This window comes from Acanthochromis polyacanthus, chromosome 14, assembly GCF_021347895.1.
Source record: "Acanthochromis polyacanthus isolate Apoly-LR-REF ecotype Palm Island chromosome 14, KAUST_Apoly_ChrSc, whole genome shotgun sequence".
In the NCBI taxonomy this organism is placed as follows: domain Eukaryota; kingdom Metazoa; phylum Chordata; class Actinopteri; family Pomacentridae; genus Acanthochromis; species Acanthochromis polyacanthus.
The window spans coordinates 26517987-26528040 of record NC_067126.1 but is presented as its reverse complement, the minus strand read 5'-3'; positions in this window follow the sequence as shown (position 1 = coordinate 26528040).

The following is a 10054-nucleotide window of genomic DNA, read 5'->3' as shown; positions in this document are numbered from 1 at the left end:
TTTTAATAATTGCAGCTCCGTTTCATTTCAGCTTGGTATGAAAAATGGCTGTAAATATGATATCCATGAGGCTCAGCTGCCACTGCTATGGTGGATAAACACGTCAGAGGTGCAAATCTGGATCGAAGTGTAATAGCAGCATTCAATAAAGAATAAGGTTTAGCTTCCACCTGCTATCGCGATGACTAAAATGTGACTGAGGTGGAACGTTCCTTGTTGAAACACTCGTTGGGAAGTTTAGGTATCATATTTCCTCATGATTTTTTCCTTTAAAAAATAAGAATAAAAAAATATATGCAAGCTACTTCCAAGCCTTCAACATGCTCCGTTTGTTTAGTTTAGCAATGCTTTTATTACAATTTTTTAATATATGAAAATACTTCTTCATGTGTTTCAGTGCTGATTTTGTCAGATGTTTGACTTTCACCATGCCTAAAGTTTGAGATTACCCCCAGACCCATTTGCATATTCATTAGATTCTGGATTTTCATTGATTGAAGACATGTAGATGTAATTTTAAAAATTTTCTAACCAGGGAATTAAACTTTTAAATGGAAAAATCCTAACAGACACATATTTTTATTCAGAGCAGCTGAGTATTTTTAATATGTCTTCCAAAATATCTGGAGGGGATCTTTAAGCAGAAGTAATAGAAAACAAAATGAATGGTGCTCTCAAAGAAATGCATTCCAATCACAGTGACATCTGTGCAGCTTTATATATACTACAGCATAACAACAATGTAAACAGCTTGCTTTACAGCAGCAACACATTGCACTATGATCTCTTCTAAAATATATCTAATAATACTGGATGAAAATTGTTGCCCGTGACTCTGAATTCAAGAACCTACTTTGACTTTCACAGTCTCACAGTCCCTATTGAAATCTAATGGGGTGTCATGGAGGGTGCTGTCAGCATTTGGCAGGTCCCCCGTGGATGGGCCCTGAAGACCCCGGCCCTTCACGTCTCACATACAGTTGATCCCTCGCTCTTGCCTTGTCTCTCGCTGTCTCTCACTCGGCTCTTACTCACACCATGTCTCTTGCTCTCAGGGTCGGTGGAGCCTCCAGAAATCTTAATGTCCTTTCAGGCTCATCACTATTCATCCCTCTAGTGGTCTCACTCCCACAGCTGAGAGAGATGTCAAACGGGGCTGCATGTGTGCGCGTCCGTCGTCTAGTGCTCTACATTTCATCAGGACTAAGTGGTGTCCTCATAGATAGGCAGATGCGGAGAAAATTCATGTTGATGCTTCTGGCTACCGATTAGTGTTGGAAGTGTTGGAATCAGGAAAAGTTGAGAATTAAAGTCAGATGTCTTTCTGGCTAAGCTCTTGTTCTAATGTTGTGAGACATTTAGTACATTACTTCACAAATGTACATTTCACATATAGTAAATGGTTGAATGTCAGTTCTTCCATTTGAAAGTGATACGAGACATGAAATGAATGTGACGCTATTAACAACACCTCATCATTTGTTTGTTATCTATTTATTTCAATTAAAATATACCATCTATAGTACTATTTAGTTGGACATCGGAGAAGTCAGAGTTAAAATTATTCAAATAAATTTTGTAGTTTTATTTGACAGAATGAGTAAAAGCACTGGGATACTCTCTCTTAAACACGGCTCTTCTTCTGCTTTCATACCGCTTCTTTTTTTCTTTCCTGCTCCACACCTCACCAGATTAAAAGTCTCAAACTCTCAAACAGTCCTCACCAGCTCCTACCATTTATTGCATTTCCTAGACCTGCTCTGTTCACCGAACGCAGCAAGTCCAGTAATAGCTCTTCTGTCATCTGGTGGAATCCCTCCCTTTTCCAGTGCCATGCCTCCAGACTGAATAGCAATTTAAATGCAGTTCACTTCACATTTATTTGAAATCTCATTAACTGGATATAAAGACCCAAAGAAATGGCTTGTAAATAGAATATCTTGGCCATGTGGATGAGGGAAAATTTATTCATGATTAGTCTTTTTTTTCCCACTTTCGTTCCCAGCACAGAGTTTGTGTCTGTAAAGTGTCAGCAGTCATTTTCAGGGTGAAGCCCAGTATCTCCTCTAAATACATTCCATTTAAACCGACACAAGGGGCTGTTCACAGACAGAGAGAAATGGAATGCATTATGAAAAGTGAATGTGAATGACATTACTTTTATACTGACATCCATTCTGACAAGTACTGAGGAGAAGTAGTTTAGGTATGAATTCATATAAATTGGGCAAATTAAAGAAGTATCATACCAAAGTCAGTAAATAATTTCTAAAGGTGCACTCTGCAGTGTAAAAGCTCCAAACTTTTTTCTCACTTTTAATGCAAAAAGAAAGCACAAGACATTAAAATTTATGTAAAAAAACATCTTGTTCACATCTAAATATTAAACTTCATGTTATTTTTAGCACTTTTTCACTAGTGCATTTTTTAAGCTCTAATTCGTGCCACTTGTTGAAACTGCAAAGTGTTTCGGTATGCGTTTGTGTATTTGGTTTGGTAAAGGAGACATAAATGGCTACATTATTTTGTTTTCTATGTCGTAGCTACACTCGCAGGTTTAAAGTTTAACATGTTGCATGACAACAAGGAAAATCTGACATTTTTGATCATATAAATTTGACGTTTTTCTACATAATTCATTTTTTCTTGATATAAAAAAAGTAAATCACTTCTCTGTTGCATTATTACACATACTGTGATATTTTCTTTGCAGTGGTTAATTATTACTGCCTAAACAAACCTTAAACAAAAATCTAGCAACTTATTTTGAACTGTTTTCTAAGTGCAACAGTCATTTATTATAAAAGTGATTTGAGATTGAAATCCTGCGGGTTAAATTTTGCCGATGGGGTCAGCACATTCAAAAACGAATTGGAGAGGATAACTAAAAACTATTGTAATCAATGGGTCTAGTGAAAGAAATGGGGTTTTTTGTGTGTGTCTGGAAAAATAATCATAAGACAGGCAGTCCTTAAGTCTCCTCATCTCTCCTCACCAGACTGTATATATTCCGCGTTCCCTGGAGCCTCGTTGCCCTAACGAAGAGAGGTGATAAATAAATAATTGGCAGAATTTGGGAAGATTATGCTTCTGAAGTGACATGCTTCACACAGAGGCTGTCCTCACTGCTGTAAATCATCCCAGGCACAGCACTGCATCTTAAAGAGTGTTTATGTCGTCATCACTGAGCTGTGATGTATACGGGTTGGATACACAAATCTAGACATTTAGCGCACACACACACGTTTACTACTACACTTGCCAAGGGCTGTCAGATAGAGGGCAGAGGGATGTGTGGGTCTAATGAGAGTCTGGCCAGGAGTCAGGAGCTTTATGAAGTCCCTGAGGTGAGTCCTGGACTTGGGTGAAACCACTGTAATCCATAACCCTGTGACACTTATGACTGTTGGCTGCTCAACTTTCTTACTGGAGCTGTGGAGTTTATTTCATGGAGAGAGAGAGAAAAACAAACACAGAGGAGATTATAATCGTATGAATCATTTTTTTGTTTACAGAGCACTTCATGGTTTGTCTTTAACACTAGAAAACCCAGGTTTTTTGTGGCTGCTGCCAATTCAGCCTATTTAGTACAAGGTGCAGTTTTTAGATTGGTTTAAATGTTGCCTCATTGTCTTGAGCTGACCAATGGAAAAGTGTCTCGGCATTTTTTGTGCTGTGGTGTATTCAGGCGGATTGATGAGATGAAAAAGTGGGACAGTGTCAGACAGAGGAAGTAGACTACACAGATAAATGATAATTTGAATTCAAACTTCATGCACACACACACAGACATGGAGATATCTAACTACAAAATGAAGGGTTATATATTTTATATGGGGAACCACAGTGATTTAAAAGTATCTTCTAATTTGTTGACATTAATTTGTGAAGTTGTTTTTTTTTTTTTTGCATGTTCCACTACATTTCCTGTATATTGTAAATGGCTTCTCTCACTAATGTGCCCAAGCTTTTGCCTTAAAGGGCTTGAAGTAAATTTGATAATCACTGAGAAGAGACAAACGCACAACTTTTCACTCTACATTACAGTGTATTATATTACAATTACATTAGACTCAGATCTAATGAATTATTTTATTATTGCATAACAAAAAAAATCATTCTGCAGCGTGCTCCTTCAAACGTTTATCCTCTAAACTCCCTTTATTGTAGTGTCTTCTCCGCAATGAAAATTAAAGATTCCTCACAGAGATAACGCATCTGGTACGTTGAGGGAAATGCTACCGATGCAACAGATGCAGAAATTACTGAAACCCAGAAGTTTTCTTTGCACAGAAGAACATGACTCTCATCATTTGAAATCCCAAGCTTTACTTCCCATAATAAACAAATGTTATATCAGTTTGGTTACTTGGGAGGAAAAGGTGTTTTGAGTTTTCATCAAAATAAGCTCAGAGACAGTGTACACTCTTTTTTAATTGGGCTTGAGTGATCAATTTGTTAGATAGTGTGGAATTTTGTCTTATCTTGAAATGATCCAAGTCAATTTTCTGGCCAAATCAAAAATGTTTTCAGCCTGGATTTACAATGAAAAGCTATAATCACAATCACACAGCTACATAGATCACATTAAAGTGTGCTATTTTTGGTACAGTATGGGCTCTTAATACACACACACAAGCATGGACGCAGTTTACGGTTTATCTTAACGTCAGCAGCGCACTTCAGTCTGGCTGCTAGACTAGACGCAACTTTCCACTTTTGATTATGATAGCAGAAATTTGTGCTGAATGCACTTACCGCTTCTGCACCGGACCGCACAACTGTTTCCCTGCACAGTTATCCAATTGAGTAAATAACATTATGAAGCTTATAGGAGAAATCTAATCACTTTCTGCAGAGTTTGATGACAAGGTAGAGCCGAGCCGAGCCGAGCATGGAGTCAAGATCGTATTACTTATTACATGGAATGGACTGGACTAAGACAGCATTAGCTCAATAGGTCTTAATAGCTATTTCACAAGGTCGAAGGAATGTCTTGTGAAAAAAAAAAAGAGAAAAAATATTAACTGTAGAAAAACTGTGCATGTTTTTTCTACGTTCAAATGAATATGATACTGTATATGTAACACTAGACTGGAAATTTATTTTAATCTTCAATAATTTGCTGCAGTTTTGTGTGAATAAGTTGTCCTGTCATAAAATAATTTCTCATACACTTTCAGAGGAGTGTATACTGCTTGAGTACAGCTTGCAGAAAGCAAAAGGCGGTCAGGGTTGAAAGGACAGCTGTACAACATACTGCGACTGATGTGCTGCGACTATGTTGTTCGTACAGCTCTAAATGTGTGTGTGTGTGTTTGCCCTCTTATTACAGAGAGGATTAACCATCAGGGAGGCTCGCAGTTCCCTCTGAGCCCACAGAGTGGTAAAACAAGGCAACGTCCTCAGAGACATGTTTTATTCACTCGTGTCTCAGTTAATTTTCACCTCTCCTCTGTCCTGATGTGTGTGTGTCAGCTGTGTCCTGGCTGGTCCTCCCACTGTTCACCTTTCATTGTTCAGCTCATGAATCAATACTCAACACTGAAGAGCAGGAAAGGGACGCTATTGATGTTGGAATAATCAGACATCGATAGAACACTAAATGCAGGTGTTTGCCTTGTTAAAACCATTAGCACCTGAAATATTCAGTACTGGAGCGCAAAGCCCAAGGAGAACTCTTATTAGTTTGGAGAGAAGTAGCGAGCAGGAAAGCATATGAGGTATTATAATTCCTGGAAGTCAGCTCCCTCTGCTGGCCAATTCCCACCTCCCAAAGGCTCCAACAGGAAGCAGATTAATAGTTTAGTCATTAAGATTACATGCTCGTGCAGAGTTTTCTCATTGAACACAAGGCTGTAATAGAAACTTCTATCCATAACCATCAAAAACTTACAGGCACTGAATAATAAGTCAGATTTCATAAATTATACTATTCATCTGAAAGAGTAATGACTATGAAGGATTTGATTCCGCAAATATTTGTAACCTGAAGTCTAAATTAGGACATTATTCACGCTCCTTTCAGATCTATTCAATGCCGTTGTACATTACAATGATCCAATGATGTGACAAGAGTTTTCTTTTATTAACACTTATATTTTCAAAATCTTGAAGGATCATCTCATAAATTCTCATTTCCTAATTTTCAGAAAAGAAAGCGCAGTACAATGCACACTGAGTAGTCTCTCCATTCACTCGATCTGATTGGCAAGATGATTGCACGTTCTATTCACAGCTGCAGCTGTGGCCTGTGAGCATGTATCACCTCCGCTCAATGCGATCCCAAATCTTCTCATATCGCGCACATCTGTCGACATCACAACGTCATCTGTAGACGAGAAATGGAAGCATTCTGGAGGAAACATCTGGCATGAACCCAAGCCAGTAGGAAGACGAGTCTAGTGTGTCAAATATCTCTCAAGTAGGTGAAAGTAAACAAAGATTTAACTGAGCACAAACAAACACTGATACAATGACCAAGCCAAAAAGAATTATTGAGAAACTCATAGAAGACCAGAGTGGATTTACAGCTCAGGAATAGTTTTCCCGTCCTGCCATCGTTGCATAGAACAGTGGCCACAACAGCAATTATGTGTGACAGTGAGCTATGTACATACGAAACTTGCTCCCTTTTGTTTTACAGCAGTTTCACATGTGGTGATCCACCGACCTGTCAAAAAAGATGAAAACATCTTTTGAGTCAGTGTAGCAGCTACACACAGATGTGTCTATCACCATTCATTCTATCGGCATGGATTCTTCACAGCTGGCTCACACAAGGAAATCATGCGCTGACCTTCCCAAAGCTCTTATTACTGAAACTCATATATCACTCTGACAGAATATTGAAGTTGGAACATTTGTCCTTTGTTGGGTAATAAATAACGGTAAACTTTTGACATTAGCTGGTTTATAAATCTGTGTCTCAGGCATGTTGTTATTAAGACTTTCTTAGAATGAAGAATATGGTAAAAGTTACAAGAAGTCACAGAGAGCAGAGAGCCCACGGCCTTACTGCCCTTAGAACATTTGTGCCCTTTATCATGCCTCTTCTCTCAATCTGAGTGCAATAATTTTGAGTGGAAAAACTTTCTTTAAGTCCATTACAGACAAAAGAAATCATAACATTAGCCATTCAGCTGAGATTCTTTATTTTCTTGTTTTTTGGATGTTGGATGTATTTTCAAAAAGGGCCATTTAGTCTTTGGAGTACTCTGATATTTGAAAGTAAAGACTAAATTAAAGAGAAATGACTAAAGCTCCTTATAAATCTTAGGAATCTGTATTTCTCTAATCTTTTTTCTTTTCAATAGGTTTGAAAGTAAGGTAGGATGAGCTTTTTGAGATTAATATGGTGCAAATATCAATTTAATTACATTTTGACAGTGTGGATATAGATGGGAAACATGGCAAGAGAGGGCGAGGGATATGAAAAACAACAAAAGTTTATGGCTAGAATCAAAATAGAGACTTTGCTGCAAAACCAACAACACTCCTGCACATTCATTTTGTTTTGATCTTTCAGTCTATTTAGCTGCAGATAGACGGACAGACAGGGTTTTTGTTTTGTTTTTATCGAAAAATGGCCCCACGAGTTTCCCCAGTTTAATCATTGCCCTCTAGTGGCTGTAATAATTATTAGTAAGCACAGGATGTGACATTTTAGAGTCACAAAGTCAATTTAAGAAGAAGGTCAAGGTGGCTGAATGGGCAAACAAAACACTGAACTTCAACATGGGTCAAGTTTGTCCATTTCCCATTTCAAACTGACAGTCAGTGTTCTATTTCGCTGCCGATTCCAACTTCGTATTTACTGTAGAGCTATGTTTAACATCAACTCAAACCACTCTTGTTATATATCACAGAGGCCTACAAACTGATGTGAAATTACAGCACTTTCCAACAAGAAAACAATCTGACAAAAACTGATAGTTTCTTAAATTTCCATCCCTGTTTAGACTAAAAAAAAATACTATACCATGTGTATTCACTCTCCTAAATCAGTGAAGACAATCACTGTATTTCTGGTGCTCTTACTGCTTCCAGAGCTGTCCAACTCACTGCACAGTTTCAGTTGTGATTTATCTCTTTCTGATGGTCCTGATATCTCTGCGTTCAGATTTTGATGGGTGTGATAAAACCAGGCAGTAAAGTAATGTCAGCTCTCTATAACCACAGCTGGTGTTACTCACAGGAGGGCTGCTTTGATGTTCCATAGACATTCTGAGAAAGTCATCGGGATCCGTGTTGTGACTGACAGGCCAGATAGAAGAAATATGTACTGTACATAGTCACATACAGACGTCACGGCAACTCTGTCAGACATCATCAGCATTGCAAATTCTCACGTGTCTCCTCTGTTCACATTATTGTTAAATCAAACATGATTGATGGGTCTTGTCAGGAACGTGGGGAGAAGGATTGAGTAATGAATATGGGTTGCTGTGTGTATGTGGAGCAAGTACATGCACCAAACTAAAAGGTGCATGAGTTATCTGCAACAATGCCCAATAAATGAACAATACATTACATTATCCATCCATGTGCTTTACATGTTTTGTCCTGTGGAAGGTTGTAGGGGGTTACTGCTATTGGACGAGAGACAGGATATGCCCTGGACAGATCTCCAGTTCATCACAGACAACCATGTACGCTCACATTCACACCTCAGCTTCCATCTCACTTTGGTATAACCAACTGATCTACCATGCATGTCTTGTAATAGTGGGAAGAAGCTGGAGCAGCCACAGAAAACCCACATAAGTCAATGGAAAACATACAAACTTCACAAAGAAACACCACGACCAACCAGCAGGTTGGCCAGTACCATTCCTGCATCAGCATGCATCTGATGTTTCAATTTAAGAAGGTATATTTTTTTCAAAAAACACAAAAGGGCTGTTTGGCTCCCACAGTATTACACAAAAAACCATATTACCATGGTTGACACAGTGGATTGGTGGTTAGCACTGTCACCCTATTCAGGATTAAGCGGTGTATAGATAATGGATGGATAGCTGGTTGACACAAAGTGGATACAAATGCCTTGTCACCTTCTGGTCATCACATCTAGGAACAGCTGTTGTGCGTGTGTGCAGGGCTGGCAGTGCAGACAATCAAAACGGTGACAGTCGGACAAAATCGGATTTGGCCAGAAACAGGATTAAATGTCTGAATGACTGCAGGCAGTGCGGTTTCAGGTGAAATATTGGATAACAACTTCACCGATGGACGTAAACAAGCTGAATCCATGGCGGAGCCTCTAAACATTTGAAAACTTTTGTAGTGCCGGGCAGCTCCCAGAGTGAGCAACCTTTTGAATGTGATGCTGGAAGAGAGAGAAAGTGAAAAGAGCTGATTTTGCGTGACTTCCCTGGGGGTCTGATGTGCAGCAGTTTATTTGTCTTTTTATCAGAAAAAAAAGACAAATAAATCTGACCGACATGAGCTGTGACACTGTTTACACAAGAAAGTTGGCAAATTTTTCAAGTAAAGACCTGGACTGCCCGTCCAGGTCGAGGTGCGACTGTCAGCCTTTACAGCTTGAACACTTGTTGTGGAAGTCAGTAAGCACGCACACCAGTGAATATGTCTGATGTTTACTGCCTGCTGTTGTCCAGCCCAGTCTGCGAAAAATTACGTTTCAAACATCCTGTGAAAGGATTGCATTTGAACCCAAACCACCATATTTTCCTAAACCTAATCAAATAGTTTGGTGCAGAAACTTGAAAAACTGTTCCAGACTGAAAACATTCCCTACTATGTCACGGTCTTACCTTTCGGTGCCAAAATTAATTCATTCAAAAAAGTTAAAGAAACACAGTTTTTGAGGGACATGGTTGTGTTGTCATGGACATCTCATATGAACTCCAGAATCTTTGTCTCAGTGATACCTGCATCTCTGTCGTTGGTGTATTTGGAAAAAATCCATTTCCATGTTACAGATTTTCCACTTTCTTTGATGGCGACTATGAATATACTGCATATTTCTGTGTTATGGCAGCTCAGTCTGTATTAAATTAGCTTGTGGTATCCCATTGACATGATCAAG